The sequence below is a fragment of the Cyanistes caeruleus genome, chromosome 8 (assembly GCF_971803275.1).
Source record: "Cyanistes caeruleus chromosome 8, bCyaCae1.hap1.1, whole genome shotgun sequence".
Taxonomy (NCBI): Eukaryota; Metazoa; Chordata; class Aves; order Passeriformes; family Paridae; genus Cyanistes; species Cyanistes caeruleus.
The window spans coordinates 26583331-26603419 of record NC_141708.1 but is presented as its reverse complement, the minus strand read 5'-3'; the positions used below and the strand labels follow the sequence as shown (position 1 = coordinate 26603419).

Genomic DNA, 20089 nt, shown 5'->3' with positions numbered 1-20089 from the left:
GCAAAGAAAGGCTTTTGCTGACCCAGGAGACCTGCAGCATGGAAAGGCTACTGAGAGATGCAAAAGTAATGCTGGCCCTAGTTGCTCTGCCTTCTGCTCCCTGTTTTGAAGCATCCTGGCAGTGAGGTACCATGCAAGATAAACTTTGTGGCCGTTTTTCAGTGTGCCAGTTGCATATATAATGGATCTCAGTTGGGAAACCTCACCAGGACAGGGCAGAGGTAAGGGTTAGTGCAAACCTGGCTTTTAGCCTCCCCTAGCAGCTATCTAGCTGCATCTTCTAGCACAATGCCTTTAGCAATCATTGAACTTTTGACCCCAGTCTCTGAAGTAATGCCAAGTATGTTTAGCACACATACAAATGAAGTGGAAATCATTATTGGCTTGCTCATGACCTGCTGAAAAATGGTTCCCCTCCGGGGGCTCTGTTTGCATTTCCCTCAGTCTCTCTCAGCACTCAATCTTTCAGCAGTTTCCTGTGCTACGAACTGAGCGTCGCTGTGCTTTTGATTGGATCGACCTGCCCCTGCCTGTTCACTCCAAACCTGTCCCTGCCTTACGTTTTCTGAGAAGCAGTAACAGGGCTCACACCTAAGCACCCCCCAGAACACACATCACCTTTATATTGTATGTCCAGGTGTGACTGGGGAGCACATCTAGCTCATGTCATGCTGGGAGATGGTCTCAGCCTGTCCTCTCTGTCCTTCAACTACCAAGTCCCAGGAAAAGGAAATGCAGATTTGTAAACTGTCAGGAGGCTCTGCTGATCCAGATGATTGGCAGCCCAAATGCCAAGGTTTCTTCCAACCCTGAATTTTATTTCTCTGCTTTCCCTCTGCATGCATATATTCATTTTGTCTGGGCTGCCATGAGGGTTGACAAAGTTGATCTCTTCTTTAAATGTCCATCATCAGAGCCCCTTATCTTCAAAACAAAGAAACTCCCAAACACTCAGAAACCTCTGAATTATTTATCTGAAATACAGGAATAAAAAATATATCATTTTTATCTTTATTTCTTTTCTAAGCAAAGCTACACATAAAGTTTGAGATAAGGTCAAAGCTCATGAGATAATTGCTACTTATTCTGTGTAGATACAGAATGATTCCAACAACTGGATTGTTCCTTGCAAGAGTCTCCTTTTACATTTGCATGTAAATGATCACAGAAAGGAGGAAATCCCAGTATTCACCTCGTCACCTTATCCTATATTTCAGCGTTACAGCTGAAATATCAAAATGGAAGGATCAACTATTCAGGATATTTCAGCGTTACAGCTGAAATATCCTGAATAGTTGATCCTTCCATTTTGCAATTTTGGATGCCTGTTTTTTTTTTTGTTTTTTGTTTTTTGTTTTTTTTTGTCGTTGTACTGTTTTAGTAAATGGGATTTGCTTCTCTCAAATGTGTTCTTTTTGATGGGCTAGGGATGACACTAGAATAAATAAGACAAGGCTTCACTGAAAAGGAGTAATAATCAACTCATTAAAAAGAGTAAATGAAACAGCCATGTTGAGCTGTCTTAGTAAAAAACAACCAAACAAAAAAAAGGTCAATTTTTATTTGTTTCTGAGTTCTTTTGTCAGTACAGCAGAGCCTGCGTGGTGTTAGTATGATCGACGGAGAGCTGGCCCTGTGCCAGCCAAGCCCTTTCCTTCCAGGAGATGGCAGGGCTGCAGCTTGATGGGGGGCCGTGGCAGGGCCCGGGGAGCGGTGTCCTGGCTCTCGTGTCGCTGCTCCGCTGTTCGCCGCGGTCCCTTTGGCGACCCTGCCGCTGTGCCGAGGGGCAGCTGGGAGCCGGGCCGTGCGTGTCCCCACTGCTGCTCCCTCTGCGTGCGGGGCCGGGCTGGGGGCTGCCCTGGAACTGCACATTTCCCGGCTGCTCTCATGCCTCGGGAGCTGCTGTGCGGCCGTGACGGGCGGACAGGCGGGGGCAGCCCGAGCAGGAGCGAGGGGAGCGCCGCACACGGAGAGCAGGGAGGGAGGGGATGGAGCTCCTGCTCCGCTCAGCCACGTGGAGACAAGCCGGGGCTCTGAGGCTCTCTTCGGTGGCAGTGCGCGGGTGTGCGTGGGGATCTTTTCCCGAGACTCCAGCCGTGTGAGAGATGCTTTGGTGTGCGCTCCGGGCCGCTCGGGCAGCGCTCCTGCCTCACGGCCGCTCCCGAGAGGATCTGTCCACAGGAAAAGGTGGCAAGCTGCTGCCTGGGCCGCCGGTACAAGCGCATCGCTGAAGTTATACAGAAACACTGTAGGAGAGGCAGTGTGGCTTTCAGAATTGCTGGAAACCAAGAGAGGATTCAGGCACAGCCCCGGTTTCTCTAGTGTGAGCTTTGTCGCTGGAGATGATGTGAATGAGTGGTAAGGATCATGGGAACACGTCGCCCTGAGAATCAGGCCTTTCGATATTGTTTTCATAATTTCTAGCCGCTTTCCCAGGAAAGTAACTATAAACATAGGTGTTTATACATTCCATTAAAGATATGCCTTTTGATGGAAGTCTCTCATGGCCAGTGTGGTTGGGAAGGTGGTGAGCTGGCTATCCAACCCCTGCTCGTTGTCAAAAATCTATAAATACTGAAAAATAAACTTCACTTCTTCCTTCACCACACTTCGAGCTGAGTCCCTGTGAATCACTTTGTGTCCGACAGTGACAGGAGCCCATTCCTCTGAAATTCTCCCCAGCTTTTGAGATTCCGCTGCTCTGCTCCACATGAGAGTTTTGCACGTACTGTGCACACTAATGGGTGTGGGGCTCTTCTGAGTCCCTCCAGGGTTTCAGTGGACTTCAGAAAAGCCAGAGCAGATATGCCATGGGCTGGTTGCACAAGGGGAAGAGACAGGAGAGAAGAAATAAAGTGTTTTTCTTGCTATAGTGACATAAATTAGTTATTGACTACGTCGTTCTAATTCCAGAGAGTTTACGGGAGTGGTAGCCTAAATTTAAGATTTATGCTATGTGAAGTGCCCGGGACCTTTCCCTGCTCGGCTCTGGCAGGCAGTTCAGGGTGCTGGGGGCAGATTTGTGGCCATTCAATGCCACCTTCTGGTTTTCAGTGTAACAGCAGGGCTGCTCTTAAAGGGTTTATTGCAGTCTTTGATAAACTGGAATAACAAATACCTAACTTCTTTGGTGGCCTTCTTGGATAATTTTATTTTAACACATTTTTCTACCGAGTAATATGAAAATTTTCTCTTGTATTACTGTTTATATTAGTAAAATTATAATAAAAATAAGAACAGAAATATTATATTGTGATTTGCTGCTTACCTTAGAGATTAAAGGTTCTGGAAAAGGGCTTGCCAGCCTCACAACACAAAATCTGCCACAGCCATTTCTGTTTGTCAATAGCAAAGGTCTGATTTTCAGTACCTAGCAACTGTTTGTACTCTGGACATGTTATTTAATGATACATTGCTACTAGAGCTTTTTTTGTATTTAAATTGCCTTTCTACTCAGCACAAGGGGACTCCTTCTTTACAAAAAAACCCAAACAAAAACAAACCCAAACAAACATGCAAACAAAAAAACCCCGAAACCCAAACAAACACCAAAAAACCCCACAAGCCAAAAAAATCCCCAAACAAACAAACAAAGAAGCAAACAAAACTGAGTTACTTTGCAAGAATGTGGTAAATAGAGGATTTTCATGAGCTCTTACTGTGCATTGCTCCTGTGTGTAAAATTTTCACTGGCTTCAACTAAAGTCAGTAAAGATTCTGAGTAGAATCCCATTGATATGACTGGGTTAGAAGAAATGACCTGTTTAAGATGAAAAGAGCTCCTGTGTGTTTTGGGTGTTGGGAGGAAGATCTCCGTGGTGAGGCTCAGCTGTTTGCTCGCGGCTGTTTCCCCAGTAGAGGGTGCAAAGGTAGCGTGTGCTGGGGGAAAAAAGCCCTTTTTTTCTTCAGCTTAGCCCCACATCTCTTTATCTAGAGCCTGGCCTTTAGGGAAGCTCTTAACTACAGAGGAGAACGAGAACACAGAAGATGCAGGGTGTCAGCAGATGGAGAAGCATTATCTGATAGACTCTAATTTCACTTTGCACATATGCCAGATGCAGCCTGGCTGGGGATGGAGTTCCCTCTATTTACTGCAACTCGCTTCTATTTTCTAGAGAATATTTTTATTGTTATTGACAACAAAGCCTTTCTGCAAGTCTTTTTTATTTTTTTGTGGAAAAAAGGTTTCATTTTCATGTTTGAGCTATGGCGTGCCTTTTCATTCCTTTCACAAAGATCTGATGCCACCTTTCGCATGTAAAACGCACATTTTTCTGAAGTGAGAAGAAACTTAGTTATTGAGGCATACCAAAAAATGAATTCCACCTTCAGGATAACAGAGTGCATTTATTTAATGTTTCCTCTTGTTTCTTAGAGGGTTTGATATATAAACCTCATTCTCTATTACATACCACTATAAACCCTGATTTGCTGGTTTAGCAAGTGTTGATCTTGGCTGGTGTATGCTGAGACTGAATTCTGCACACAAACATCAGCTGTCTGATGTCAGATCTCTGAGACTCTGATGGCAGTTTCATAGGTTTAGAAAATTTGTTAATAAATGCCATATATTTTCGCTAGATTATGTATAGGGTAATGGTATATATGTAGGAATTGAGAAGGAAATGAAGAAAGTGGCTTTTGAAAAGAAATAAGAAGTACAAGGCAGTGTTTTTGACATAAAAAGTAAAACATTCCTTGACAAATGTTGGTGCCTTCATGCTTGATAGAACCTTTAGCAACTTTTTCCTCACTTTGGAGCTACCTTAAAGTTGTTGGCTTCAACCAACAGGAGGAATTTTTCAATTTTGCAGGAAGAAGTCTTAGTTTTGTACTCTCTAAACACTTCATGAGGATCCTGATAAAAGCTTCCTCTCTCCAAGGATGTGTGCACTGTGGTTTATGATCAGTGATCAAATATTAGTTCACGTGTGACATTGTCTTTTGGTTTTTCTTACTTCTTTCTATTGTAACTCCAGTAATTCATTAAAGTTATGTCAGTGAAGATGGGTTACAATTTAGGAGATTAGTATTGTTCAAATGATTTGTTTGGTGAACAGCAAACAAAAACATAAATCTTAAAAATACAAGAAACAAATTTCTTCCTGGAAAAGTTCTTTTCCATTAAGGGTAGTCTTTTCAGATGCCTGGGCATCACCATCAGCTATCTTTACTTGTTCCCAGTTTGTCAAATCCAGATTTCAGAGTAAAAGCCACAGCATTTATGCAAGGGCACAAAGGAAATGGCAGCTGCTGTCTGGGCTGCTTAGAGCCGATTAAGCTGCAGGGAGGTGTGTGCTGCCATCGGCCTGAGGAGACCGGATAATGAATGTTCCTCTGACTTGTCACAGTCAGCTCCATCCTGGAAGTCTAAAATAAATCACAAACTGAGCCGTGGCCAGGCTCCTTAGACAAGGTGCTGAATGCAGGAGCCAGCCAGGCTTTTAGAAGTTTCTACTATTTTGTATTTGTTGTATTTTGTATACAGCCCAAATGCACCTCTCTGTTGTCACCTTCTTCCAAGGAATATTTTCTGTATTTTCAGGCACCCTTTTGGTTCTGATCTTACTTATCCAACCCCCTTTTTCATACAGTCTGAATGGGAGCTGAGGGAGGACACCCTGGTTTCTGCAGGAAATAGTATAGCCCACTTCTAATTAAAAATCCAACAGAAACAGCCCATATTTCTACTAAGGCTTCAGCAAAGACTGAAGGAATTGGAAGCTATCCCGTGTTGAGAGAACATCAAAGCAATTTCTGAAACTGAAGATGTAATTATGACTGGGTCCCGTGGCTTTCCCTTCTCATTGCTTGGCTTTCTGCCACTTTGTACCGTCAGTCTGCGACTGACAATCTACATTAAGCAGCTTTTTTCTGAGTAATACTATTTTTTGAGAGGAGGCACAGCGCTGAATGACCTTCCATTCCCCAGCTGTGAATCCAAGTATCCAGTCAGCAAATACTTGATGTGCTGTGTTTGGAGATGACCGTGTGGCGTGCCCCTGAGCTGGCAGGGGGAAAGGAGAGAGGCGATTTCCGCACTAGACCCGGCAGAGGGCATGGGTTGGTTCCTGGGGTTTGTGCCAGACCCACGCCCATGTGGGAAGCACAACTCTTTGTTTATGCATCACTGTAATTTCCACCACTGATAAGACACACTCTGGCATGTCTTTTGGGGATTATCACATTGCTTGGGTTATTAAAGTCTGGGGACAACTGAGGTACGTGATAATCACTCAGAAATCCACTGCCAGGTGGATCTTGCGGTTTAAGGAGATCATGCCATTTCCTCCCAAAGTTCTGGATGCTGCACCAAAAGTCAGGTGCTGCCATTGCTGTGGGGAGGTGGGAAACCCAGAAAAGTGGAAAGCTGTGATCAGAGCATGGCTTCAACCACCCAAGAGTGAGGGTGGCTTTCGTAAAGAGCTGGGCTGGGCACATCATGCTGCGTCTGCTCCTCCTGCTTCTCAGATCTGCAGCGGCTGTCAGGCTGAGCTAACATGATTATCCCCAGAATGAGATTACCCAAAGGTGATTTCTTATTTTCTTGCTGTGACAGGTGATAGGAACTGACTCTTCACCTTTGGAGTCAAGCTGATGGAATAGAGTTTCCTTCAGGAAACTGAAGATGAGAACCATAATTGTGTTATGTAGCCCTTCCCATCTCATATTCCTATATATAGGATATATATATATATATATATATATATATATATATATATATATCTTGGATCACCAACACTCTGCTCTGCTCTGAGCAGAGCTGTGAGTGCAGTGGGACAGCCACCAGAGATCTGTGGTGGTGAGAGCAGCCCCAGCTCCTGGCTCTGTGGGGGCACCTGCAGGTGGAGATGTTTGATGGGACAGGCACCAGTCCTCTTGAAGGAGTTTTTTGGTTTTATTGTCTCTAATTTTGAAGCAGTGTTTGTACCAAATGTTGGTAAGGATATATGAGTGACAGAATAGCAGGCTTAGACAATGCTCATTTTTTAAATGAACATTATGGCAATTTATTGGTTATATTTAAAACAGCAATGGCAATTTCTACAAGAGGGCCTGTGAAGAAGTTGTGGGTTATATAGAATACCTAGACTTGGTCCTGTGCTGTCTGCAGGGCTGCAGTGCAAACCAGAAGATCATGTGCAAAGAATTAGGAGAAGTAAATCTAATTATTACTCTTGCAAAGACTGTTTTCTGTCCCTTGATTCACTTTTTCCATCATATGCTGAAACAACATGAATTGTCTGACATGTTGGGGGGGGGTCAGTATGACTTTTGGATGAATTTGATTTTTAATGTGGCATTCTTAATTACTGTAAAAATGTTTGGAAGACTTTGAAAAGGAAAATAGTATGATACAAATATTTTTGGTGACAGATCAACAGATCTCAGTGTTTTATAAGAGATCAACATTATGTTCTCAAAGGGTAAATGGCACAAAGAAACTTCCACCATACAGTGACACAGAATATTACACCTGCTCAATAAATCAGATAATCTGTGATCAAAACCAGTCTCTGTACATTGCAGCAGGCCATTGAAACTATCTTTCAGTCACCAATGGTCCTTTTGCATCAGTGCTTAATGATTGTCACATGGAATTACCTGTGGCAACTTTTGAGGTTCACTGTAATTCACACAGAGTCCTTGAAATAACTGTGTGAATCACAAAATCAACTGGGTTGGAAAAGATCTTTGAGATCATTAAGTCAAAACCCTTCAGAGCACAGGGGAATGAGCCACCCAGCCGGGTCTCTCTTAACTGGTCACATTCCCCACCAGCCCTTTTCCTCAGGGAGAAAAAGGAACTTGTATTTTCTGCTTCAGAGAATGAAATTAATTTTGTAAAGTGCAGGCTGTCCTGGGCTTGCCTGAGGTCTGCTCACAGGGAGTGGGCTGTGCCTCTGGTCAGGTGGCCTGTGGAAAAGCTCAGCTGTGGGAAACACTCTGATGGTAATGAATGAGCCACAAATCTGCCCATTTTCAGTGTCTGTCAGCGTTAGGTTTTGCCCCAATTTCTTGTCTGTTCCCCTTTCAAGCAGTCATTCCACAAATGACTCTATGGAAAAGCTAGATTAAAAAGTCACATAAGCTGCTTTAGCAGCCATTAGTTTAAATACACTCAGCAGTGTAAACATTCATATGCCAAATCAATTCAGTAAATGGAGACAGGTCACAGCACTAAATGGACTGGTGTGCACTCAGGACACCAGGTCCCCTCAGAGAGAGGTGCAGGGACTGTTCTCTCTCTCCAACACTTTGCTCTTACTAGAAACTGCTTATTGGAGAAATGTTATTATATTAACAGAGACCTTGTTAGAGAGGTCCCTAAGAGGTTTAGTTGATCTCCAGGGCTGGGAGCACAGTGCTTGCTAGTGAATGGAGGTACTCTTGTGCTGTGAACTGCCCAGTGGGTACAATTCCCCACCTTTGGCTCCCATCCCTACATGCACGTGCTTTTGGAGGAGAGACAGCCTGGACTAACAGCAATACAACCTGCCAATGCCTTTCCCTTCCATGCATGCCATGGTAGGAGAAAAGGCCTTTTCTCTTGGTGTTCTTGGGCAGTGCTGCTTGGACAGCTGCACTAAAGAAACAATGATGGTCTCAACCAGCAGCGTGGGCATCGGATGCCCTGCAGTTGTTGAGATGGATACGTGCCTCTGCTGTGCCTTATGAGCCCTAGTCCCAAATGCTGTCACCAGCTGTGGTAAACTGTCCTGGTGGGCCGTGGGACAGGGCTTGTTAGCACCTTTGGCAGGTTACATCAGAGCATGTACCCCGGAGTGCTCCGTGCACGTGCTGGGTGAACAGAGCCTGTGGGCTTTATATTTCTCTTTCTGTAACAAGACAGAAATAATATGGTAGGAATATTGACTTTTCACAAAAAGCAGAACCAAGAGATGCCCACTGGTTTTTGTTTTCCTGGCTGTGAGATTGTTACTGGCTGAGCAAATCAAATGGCCACACATCCTTTTGCCTCTGCTGTGTATCTCCTGCCTGAGGAGGCTGTGAGCCCCCAGCAGAACCCAGCAGCCTCTTGCAGAAGTGAAACAAGTTACTCACATATTTGTACGTGAGTATATATTTATATATGAGGAGTACTCAATGCTCCTCAACACACAGACCTGTTGTTTCATTACAAATAAAATCAATTTGACATGAGTTTGATTTCAATGCTGTTTTGAGGGGTGGGTGAGGAAAAATTGAATGTGAAATTGGTTCATCCCTATCCATTCCATGGTAAAAAAAATAGAAAAAAGCCCCCCAAAGACTGGAAGCCCAGTGCTCTTGTCAGGGGAGTTGCAGCACTTGGGACATTAGGAATTGCCTGGGCATTGGCTAAGCCAAAAATCTTAGTGCAGTATTAAAGAAATATTCTCCTCATTACACTTCCAGTTTTGAAGTTTGTTTTGTTTTGTTTTTTTTTTTTCTGTCAGGAAAAGAATTAAGAAATAAAAGAAAAAAAGGATTGACTGAGGTTTCCTTGGGACCCACTGAGGCTGCTGCAGTGATGGGAAATGTCATTAGGCAACCTCAGGTGGCACCAGCTGTGCATCTTTTCTGGCTGTGGGCATAGGATGGGGTGACTTGGCATAGGGCCACTTATTTTGCCCCTCTGGAGGAAGTTTGCCGTTTCAGTGTACTCTGGTGATGGTAACATTGGACTGAATAAAGGGAAGATATGAAGAGATGCTGACTCCTCACTATTACAGACCATGGCCCCACTAGCATAATAATATTAATCTCTTTCTTCCAGTTTCTAAGGCTGGGCTTTCTTATGTTATGGTGAGGTCTTGGTTTTAATTTGTTTTTAAAAATAAAGAGGAGAGCAAAAACCTTTTCAGCCTCCTTCATCTGGAGTGACTTATTTCATACTGTAACTGTGTGCCACAGTACCATTGCAGAGCCGAAGAAGATTTAACTAACCTGTATTTCAGGAGGAAATGATAGCTTAGATAATTGCTCAACTTGCTAATCACTTTAAAAGTACCAGTGAGCAAGTTTTGAAAATTCTGCAGAATGAAAGTAATCAGAAAGATTTTATTCCAAAGGGCCCAGTTTATGGAAGTCAGGTAACTTCTTGTGTAACCTACTTGGGATCTTTTTCCATCACCTACTGCATGGGGTTTGGTCCAGAGTGAAAGAGATTGCTGAAGTCAAGAGTTGAATAGGTTTGCAAATGCAAGATAGCAAAACTGAAGGAATTTCTCCTCTAAATATGTGATTCTATCAGTGTGTCCTTGTGTTTCATCTTTGTATCTGCCCTGCTCTCTGTGGTGCTGCTGCTCCCCTCGTGTCTCAGGGAGACCGAGTGCCCCTCAGCAGTGATGCTCCTGCTGTGGTCCAGGTGCTCAGTCTAACCTCAGGAGGCTCAAAATAAACACCTGGGGTTTATATCTCCTCTGGATATTACCTATGCTGGTTGCTGTCTTATTGTTCCTTGGTTTTGTAGCCAGATGTAGTTGAAAATGTTTTGTTTATTCTTCTGCTATACAACCTTTCCAGAAAATAAAAGATATTTGATGCTACTTAAGGAAAAATATTCTGGGAGCAGCATGAGGGTACTGTGGGCTCTGGAGTTCCTGCCTACAGCCAATTTGATTCTGCTTTTGATATAGAACCCCAATTCCATTTCATCAATGTGTTTGTTTATTTTGCTCAGATTTCATAGCTTTTTAAACAGAAACTCACCACATGTTTTGGTAGTGGCTGTGACAGTACACACGAACATTTCCTGATTCGTTATTTCTCCTTTGACCAGCTCTGCCTATCCTTTCCTTCTAATCTGTGTTTAACAGATGAGTGTGTCTCAATAATGAACATTTGAGAATGTCACAATCTGTGTATGTGGCAGTCCTCCAAGTGAAGGAGGAAAACTGTGGGAAGAGTTCCTGGGTACTCATTTTACTGCTCAGCATTAGGCATCTGTTTAATTGTTCCTAACAAGCTGAAGCAAAATGGACAGGCAGACGCAATCAGATATATTTTAATTTGCATCTCTATGACGTTTCCCATGCCAGAGTAGGGTTTGGCAGTCATTCTGTCCCTGGAGTATGAAAAAATGCCAGGCTTGCTGAGGGTGGGCTTTCTTTGTCTCCATGTGGTGTTTGAAAAGGGCAAAAGTAAGAAGTGGAGAACCTTACAGCCTTATTAAATCTAGTATTAAGTTTGAGATGAACCTGTAACTTTAATGGTGTATGGTTGTTTATTTCAGGATGATTTGGTTGTTGGGAGTCATTTGCTGTTATGCTCCTTAAGCAAACTGGCTGGTGAAAAAACAGAGCTGGTCAGAATAAGCGCTCCTGCAGAGGCAGAAATAGAATATACAGGCTAACTACAATATAATATATAGTATACAGTAACTATGTATCCTATCAGTGTCCAAGGAAAAATGCACGGAGTGCTCCTGCCCTGGCAGCTGTAAAGCTGGCACCCACTCCCTGGGACCCCTCAGGGGTATCCCTCTCCAAGAATCGAGACCTCCTGAAACCCCTGCCTTGGTGCTGAGGATTTATTTCTTCCTGAAGCAATTGCCAAGCAAGAGGCAGGGCTCTCTGCAGTTGTTTTACTGAAGTCATTCCTGTTCTAGGTTTTGGCCTGTTTTAGCTCTTCTCACTACCAATTTATGATGGTGGTCCTCCCCTAATTAGGGGATGTATCAGTTTTCCTTGTGAAGGTCTCATGATGCTTAGAAAGGGTTGTCCTGGAAAAACTAGTGGGAGTTTGATTCACAGAAATGCCTCCATGTTATGTGTTAGTGATTTGTAAATACAGCCAGGAATAAGGAGCTGCAGGAGCAGCCCCAGTTTCTTGTACTTTTTGGGATGGCTGTTTGTACAGGTGAGTACTGTGACCAATCTACTCATGTGTGACAGACTAAGGGCTCACAAGTCCCAAATTTTCAAAAAGCTGTTGACAATTCTATTGCAGTCATCTGTTAATATGCACTGAACAGCTTACTACATTTTTTTAAAAGACTGTGGGAATATTTCTACCTCTTTCTAGCTTTCTTTGGGGTGTGGTTTGGTTTTGGTTTTGATTTTTTTTTTTTGCTTTTTTTCCTGACTGTTCCTGCATGGTTAACTGGAGTCAACTTGAGGTTAAAGCTAATTTAAACTGGATGCTATATTTAGCATTTATGGTGCTAAAAGGATTATAGGAAAATAGATACTACATAAGTGGCCATAATCTTCTCACTGCTTGTGTTACTTGAGTGGCAGAGAATGGGGTGCCAATCTGAGATTAAAAATCTAATTTTAGGGAGTTAACAAGAGTCACATTGAAGCAAAAAGGTACAGAGGGCTTAAATTTTGTGGACTTAATTTTTTTAATTGGGCCTCTGATCTGCTTAAAACCTTGCAATCATAGCCTTAACCAAAGGCTATGATTCTAAATTATGTACTATTTCCATACACCAATTTAATAAAAGCAAACTAGACACTTCAGTTTTACCCGGGATGGAACAGCCAGGATACATTTTCAGGGGTCAGTCTTTTCCACTGCCTGAAGCTTGGCAAGGCAGCTCTGTGCCATAATTTTTGATTGCTGGAGGCAGCAGTTAGCCAGCTCCACATCTGTATTCCTTCCTCCATGACAGTGACAAGAAAGCCCAGCCTGGGATGTGAGGAACCAGTGCAGATGGCAGCTCTGCAGCTCCAGTAATGCCCCTTGGTCACAGTACAGCCACCTTGCCTGAAAAGACTTCCCAGTTAATTTATTTTCCATCAACTGGAGAGAAAAAAAAAAAGAAGAAAGAAGAAACAGACTAGTGACAAGTAATGTTGTTTGCAACCATGGCCTTGTGGCTCTGGCAGGAGGGTGGGCTACTTCTGAAAAGAGACACAAAAAATTTTAAACCATGGAATTCCCATTATGCATTATAGATTAATCAGCTTCTCTGAATTAAATTGTCAGTGCAACTGAGAAAGGACTGGCTGCTAGCACAGAGGCACTGCAGGAGCCTGGTGACTTGGTAAAATGCAATGCACAGCACTGGCTTACTGGGGGTTATTCCACTTTCTCCCAGTTGTATTTAGTGGCTACCAACAGGAGGAGGGATGGATCTTGTATACAACTGAAACTGAAGGAAAATCAGCACCCAGAGAAGGTCTGAACTGGGCTCCCTTTTATTCCTGCTTGTCTGTAGGCTTTTAAGTAACAATTAAACCCTCTTAATGGGATTTGTGTTCCATATGGCACCTTTCTCACAGGATGACACTTTCTTGTTGCTATCCTGTCCATATCTACAAATAGTTTCCAGCCAGAAAAACAACATGCACCATTTAGAGACATCCAGGGAGAGAACACCACCCCTTTGGATAATTATTTGTAAATTGTCTGAGGCAATGAGTTCCCTTGTGGTGGTAAATCAATGGAGCAGATTTCAGTGGTGTCCTGGTTTAACCCCCAGATGGCAACTAAGCCCCACACAGCTGCTCACTCACTCTCTGCCCCCGCAGTGGGATGGGGAGGAATTGGAAGAGTAAAAGTGAGAAAACTCGTGGGTGGAGATAGACAGTTTAGTAGGTAAAACAAAAGCCATGTCCATAAGCAATGGATGAATTTCTCATCCATTGAAGAATAAAGGAATTAATTCAGCACATCCCACGGGCAGGCAGGTGTTCAGCCATCCACAAGAAAGCTGAGTTTCCTCACATGTAACAGTTACTTGGGAAGAAAAATGCCATTGCTCTTAATGTCCCCTTCCTTCTTCTCCCAGCTTTGTATACTGAGCATGATGTAACACAGTCTGGAATACCCCTTAGGTCAGCTGGGGTCAGCTGTCCTGGCTGTGTCCTCTCCCAACTCCTTGTGCACCCCCAGCCTCCTCACTGGTGGGGTGAGGAGCAGAAAAGGCCTTGGCTCTGTGTGAATGCTGATCAGCCATAAGGGAAACATCCCTGTATTACAAACACTGAATCCAAATCATTGCTGTATACCAGCTGCTATGAAGAAAATTAATTCTAACCCAGCCAAAACCAGAACAAGTGGCAAGCTCAGGCCACTGAAATATTATAGCAAAAAGAATTTAATAAATACTCAGTGTAAGCAAAGACTGTTGGGTGATGGATTCTGACATGCTTCTAGTCCTGAGCTCCTTAGTTTTGTTTGTAATTTTTGCTGGTAATGAATTCTGAGAAAAAGCAACTGCAAAAGAACACCAATTTTATCATTTGGTCCATGTAATAAAAGACACTAAGGTATTACTTGTCTTACTGCTGCTTGCAATGCATGCTTCTCTTTTAATTTCTTGCTAATCCTATTTCACAGCACCGAGGTTCATCCAGCAGTAGTTACACAGCTGTTTGGTGGTAGATGGAGCCTTTAATTATGGGCAGTGCCATGAGATTAATGTTTCTAATTTCAGCTGCTGAGTGGGGTTTCACTGGAGTCAAGATCCATGTTTTTTTCACTGATGCTTCAGGTCGAAACTCATTGCTGCTTCATGTGTTGTTTTTACAAGTATGGCTGCTGTATACATTTGATTTCAAATGCCATCTTCAGGCAATTGTGCCAGAGGTGCTGATACTCTGCTCTCCCCACCTGTCTATCCCACAGCAGGTGTATCTGTCTGTCTGCAGTGCTCTCCAGTGTACAGTTTCCCCTGGAAGATCCTGCCTCTGAATAAGCACCTGGTGCCTTCTAAATTTTTAGACCAGTGAAGTTGGCTAGTGTGACTCCCTCCAGAAAGCACACTGGGATCAGATCTGACCATATCTGTGATGTGCTCCACTTTCCAAGTGCTCTGTGGATGATTTTGGAGAAAGCAGGGTAACATTTCAAAATAGTTTTGGTCTTAATGTAAAGGAAAGCATTTGTAGCTTCACAAGGGCTGATCACTCTCCTTTGCTACCCAAGAAGATTTTACACTTGGTTTGCATCCTTAGGATTATAATCTCTCAAACACCTGTTATCAAAACCTTACCTGTCTATGTCAGAAGAGGACATGAGGTTACCTCTTCTCCCTGACCATGAGGCCAAGGTGGTCCCATGTCATGGAGTTACTTTACCTTTAAGGGAGTTGGAGTTGCTGGGAAGTGCTTGGAGTCTTTTCTCCTGACCAATTATCGGTCATTGCTGGGAATTGACAGCAGTTTAAGCCATTGAAAAGTGGGATCAACTTGTGAACCCTACCTTAAAATGTAAAAGCAGAGCTCTCTGAGTCTCTTTTGTTTTCTGGCTGTGGAGAGTGGCTGAGCTCCAGGCCTCCCGTCCCTGCCCAGGCCATGCGGCCGGGCGGGGATGGGGCCGGGCCTGCTGCGTCTCCCGGCCTGGAGATGGGGGGGCCTGGGGAAGGTTTTCCTCAGGCCTGGGCTGAGCCGATCTCTGGCTCGGCTGCAGGTTTTGCTGTAACTAATTCACTAGAAGCTGCCCAGTGAAGAAAGAGGGAAGCCCTGGACTTGCAGCGAGTTGGAGCAGAGACCACACGCTCCAGAGCAGCCATGAGGAACTTTCCATCACAGACGGCTCCAGCTCCTGTTCGGCAGAGATCCTCAAACCATCTACAAAAGCCTGGGCAAGATTTTAACTCTTTCATTACTCAGATGAGACTTGTGGATTAATTTTTTTATCCAGAGAGAGAGAGAGAGAGAGAGAGATCAACATGAAAAGAGACTTTATAAACTACCAGTGACAAGAAAGAAAAGAAGCTTCAGGAAAAGTAGAGAATTAAGAAGATGCTTTAATTAAGCTGAAATATCTCCCTGTTAAAACTATAGAGATGGACAATAAAGTCCTGAAAAAAACTCCTTTAATTCATGATATAAGATCTAGAGAAGAATAGTGTTCAAAGTGTAAATTTGAGTAAAGAGTAATTATAGTATAGTGAAGTACTAAGAGATTAAAAGCCTTGAGAGGCCATGAGAAAACTGTTGAGAGATTTGAAGCCCTGAGAGGCCATGAGAAAACTGTTTTCTAGTGAAGCTCACAGAAACAGATGAAGAAGACTGTTTTTTTGCCTTTGAATAACTTATCCTTAAAAATGTTATCTCTAGACACATGGCCCATACTTACTTCAGAGTGATGTGAAAATGAGAGGAGTGAACTCTAATAATAGCAGCTCTGAGCAGCTAACATTAGGGCAATAGAAAACTATAACAAAAAATAGTTTTCTTGTGAGAAACTCCATAAATTAACAGGAAGAAACTTCTGTTTCTCTATAAAGACTGGTAAACATACTAGCAAGAATTGAGACTGTTTTAACCATCAGAGTTCCAGAGTTTTTGTCTCTGTTGTCATGTGAACAAGAAAATAGTGGGTGGATAGGAGATGGAAAAGTTTTTCTGGAAGTTTATTCTGGTGTTCTTATTATTGTAGTTTGTCAATAAACTTTCTTTTTTTTCCCTTTTAAGTTGTATGCCTGTTTTGCTCTTATTCTAATCCATATCTCACAGCAAGAAGTAAATAATTTTCTTAGTTAGTGGTTTAAAACCACGACATCCCACCACACTAACCCTCCCCCCTTGCCACCCACAGCCCCTGTAGCATCATTTGAGCCATCAGGGAAGCATTGCAGGCACACTGATTACAGGACAGGCAGTCCTGTTTCACCACAGGCTGAGGAAATAAAGCATAGGGAACTAAGGGGTCACAGCCTACCGAGCCAGGAAGGACAGCCATAATCATCTAGTCTGAAATAGGCCAAAAGGGTCTCTTCAGAGCTATCTTTGTCTAAAATGTTGCAAGCGATGATGGCGGTTTCACTAGTTCCCCTGATAGGCTGTTTCTGTTTTTCATTACTTTGTTGCTGGGAAATTTCTCCTTATTTCAAGGTTGAATTTTTCTGACTTCAGCTTTTATTTGTTGAATCTTTGTCAGCCAGATTGGAAAGCTCCTCACGTATGTCTTCCCCAAGAGCAATTACCTACGCAGTGTGATGAAGGTATGTCTACGCTTTCTCTTCAGTGAGCTGAATATGCTGAGCCTCTTACCCATCACGTCAGAAGGCATGGGCTTTTTTTTTAAAGCCAGAGAATTCATTTGTGACACTCACTTGAACTCTGTCCAATGTCTTCAAATCCTCTTAAAATGCAGACACTAGGACAGCGTTCAGTAACCTAGTAAGGGTCTTGGCAGTGCTGCCAAATGATGCTGAAATCCTTCATTATTTCTGCTTCATATTATTCTCCCCCACCCATATTCAAGAATCTCATTAGTCCTTTTGCAACAGCATTGCCCAGACAGCTTACATTGAGGTGATTATCTATAATGACCCCTAGATCCTTTACTGAGCTCTGTTTTCCAAAGCAGAGTCTTCTATCGTGTAAATATAAGCAATTACCATTCTTGGATCTCGAACACTAGATCTTACCAAAATACATTTTTGCAGGTTACAGCTATCTACCCTGATGGCTCATTTACCCATCTATCTGTTAGTTACTACTCCACACAGTTTTATGTCAGCTGAAGGTGGGACTATAGCATAGAGAAGTAAAACCAAAGAGTCATTCAAGAAAAAGTCTCTGGTTTTAAAATATCCCCATTCAGTGATATCTACCTATGGACTGTATTTTAAGAGCTGCCAGTAGCCTAGTATTCAGTTCACAGAACATGTTATATGGTAATTCCATAAAAGGTGTAATTGACTGTATTTTACTTATCCTTACAAGTATCTTGGAGAAATTCAAGTTTTCACTAGGCTAAAACACGAGTCTTTGCATTTGGTCCTGGAAAAAAATATCATGATCTAAATTTCTTCACATCTAGTCAAGTCAAATCAATTCCAAATTACTTGTTCTCATTCAGTTGGCAAAACCAGGTCCAACCATTAATTAAAAATAATTATTCCTAATTGGTAGTACAGGAATGTGATTCTAGGAAGGTCTTTTCTGGCTTAAATAATTCAATGATGCTGAGTTGACTAGTCCCAGGTTTTGAATCCTTGCTGAAAACAGGCTGCAGTGAATTGGCTCAATGTGCTGACAAAGGACATGAAACAAAAATACCCCTTCTTTTCAGATTTATAGTCTGTTTAAGGTGCTCTTCCTTACTTTCTGTGTGAATTACAGTTTTGGGTAGAACTTATGTACCAAACTCAGGCTTGGGGACCAATGCCAAGTGTCTCAACATGTAGATTCTTTATAGATTAAGGGCTACCAGTAAATCAGCCCATTGTCTTGTCTCCATTAAGATTTTTGTTTTTTATCTATTTCAAGAAAGTTGAAACCTTCCTAGTAAAGCAAAGGCTTCAGAGTTCTCTGGGAAATGCAGCATTTAATCCATGCATCAGAGGCACCATTCCATGTGATATTTAGGACATGCTGCCCTCAATGAGCTGCTGAGACAGAGGCAGAACTGCAGAGTGCTGATCATCTTTGGGGTTTGAACTGACTGGCTCAGTAGTGAAAGAGCTGACAAACATTGCCACCAAAGCATTGGGTTTGCCTTCCTTCTGTTTGTTTGATGGCATTTTCCCTGCCCCATCTGTAGTTAATAGCATCCTTAAGCTGCTGCTTCTACAGATGATATCAGCACAATGGTTTCTCATCCAATGTGATATAATTTGCTTGCAAACCTGCTTGCAAATGGGTCAGCTTATTGATAGAGAAATTAAGAATGTTGCTTTAGCACCTCATGGTGTAGTTCAGTGGAAGAAATCTTGGCACAGTGGACATAACTCAATGAACACCATGAAAAAAATCTGTTTTCTCACTGTTCACCAAGATTATAAGAGTAGTTTCTCCAGAAATTAGAGCCTCCAACTGTTGCCTGTCAAAATGCAGTTTGTTTTCACTGTCAAGATCTAAAGTACATTTAAAATATAGCACTCTTGCTGTAGCACTCGCTCTCTGCTTCCACTTACATAATATTTTTTGCTGTTTTTTCTAACATAGAATCATAGAATGGCTTGATTTGGTTTGGAAGGAATCTTAAAAATCACCTAGTTCCAACCCCTCTGCCTTGAGCAATGACACCTTTAACTAGACCATGTTTTTCAGAACCCCATCCAACCTGGCCTGTATATAAGTGAACTATTGCTGTTACCGTTTAAAAATAAGATATGTGTTTGTAGGACATGAATGATTGTCTTCCTAGAGTCATATTCTTGTACTACAATAATTAGAAAGAATTATTTTTCAAACCTGACTTTTGACAACACTGTAAAAAAGTATTAGACCTTGCTTTAGAGCTGCACAATTATTTTTCTAATTCCCAAGAACAACGTGTTGGTAAAGAAAACACATTTTCTACCATTAGAGACCTACTGAACTAGGTATTTTCTTCTGAAACATATCTCTAAACACTGTTTAATTATTTTATATTAATTTGAGACTGGGGTTAATTAAAATTAGATTTCTTTAAAACAGGTAATTGAATTTGCATCTGAAATATATTAAATTGGCATTTAGGTGCAAAATCTTAATTGTCTTGACCATTTCTGTGGGTCAGCCTCAAGGGACATATCAGCTCTCTGCAGCTCCCTTTGCCTCACCTCTCTGGCACTGCTCAGGGTTATTGCTCCTAACCAGTGAGCCCTGTGCTTGTCCCCTGCTTCTTCTGAAACAAGGAAAACCTGTAGCCCAGCACAGCTCCTTCACACAGCAGTAGCTCTCCTCTTCTGACAGTTCTGTGATCTGATGTTCTGCTCTGAACAAAACCTGCTTTGGAAAAATTCATACACAGCGAGCCCTGGAAGAAATAACACGTTGCAGAAATCCAAGGGTCTCAAAGGGTTAAAATATAATTCTTAAATCTTGCATGAGCAATTTCAAATGTAGTGATAATCATTCAGACTAGCATCTCATCAAGAAGCATTTTTGTGCTTCCTGGTGCAGTTATTGGGTACTTTTGTCTTTTAATGATATACACAAAAGATTATTTTGCATTAGCAAACTTCCAAACAACACCTAATATAGATATGTAGGCATGTGTGTTCACCATTTGAAAATTATTATTATTTTACTGAATATTAAGGCACCAAGCCTACACTCCCTTTTTCTCTGCAGAGAGTGAAATGCCTGTTTTCACAACAAAAAGTCTTCTGAGCATTTAGTTTATTAGCCTGGCCAGGGCCTGACCTGGCCTGGCCATTGACTGTAATCCCTTGAGGAAGAATCTCAAGTGTGAATGTCTAGAAAGGCAGATG

At 42.4% G+C, this 20089-nt stretch overlaps 1 protein-coding gene across 4 annotated transcripts in view; it reads left to right on the top strand.

Annotated features, from left to right (window-relative positions):
* The window catches only part of LRIT1 (leucine rich repeat, Ig-like and transmembrane domains 1), a 108542-nt gene that overhangs the window by 47439 nt on the left and 41014 nt on the right, over positions 1-20089 (top strand). The window contains exon 1 of one of the 4 annotated variants that reach the window (XM_086899870.1): positions 16822-16885. The exons of 2 other annotated variants lie outside the window; for them this stretch is intronic. The gene's annotated coding sequence lies outside the window, so the exon portion shown is untranslated. Of the gene's footprint in view, positions 1-16821; positions 16886-20089 lie in introns of those variants that run through there. One more of the 4 variants, XM_086899868.1, reaches the window with a different exon arrangement.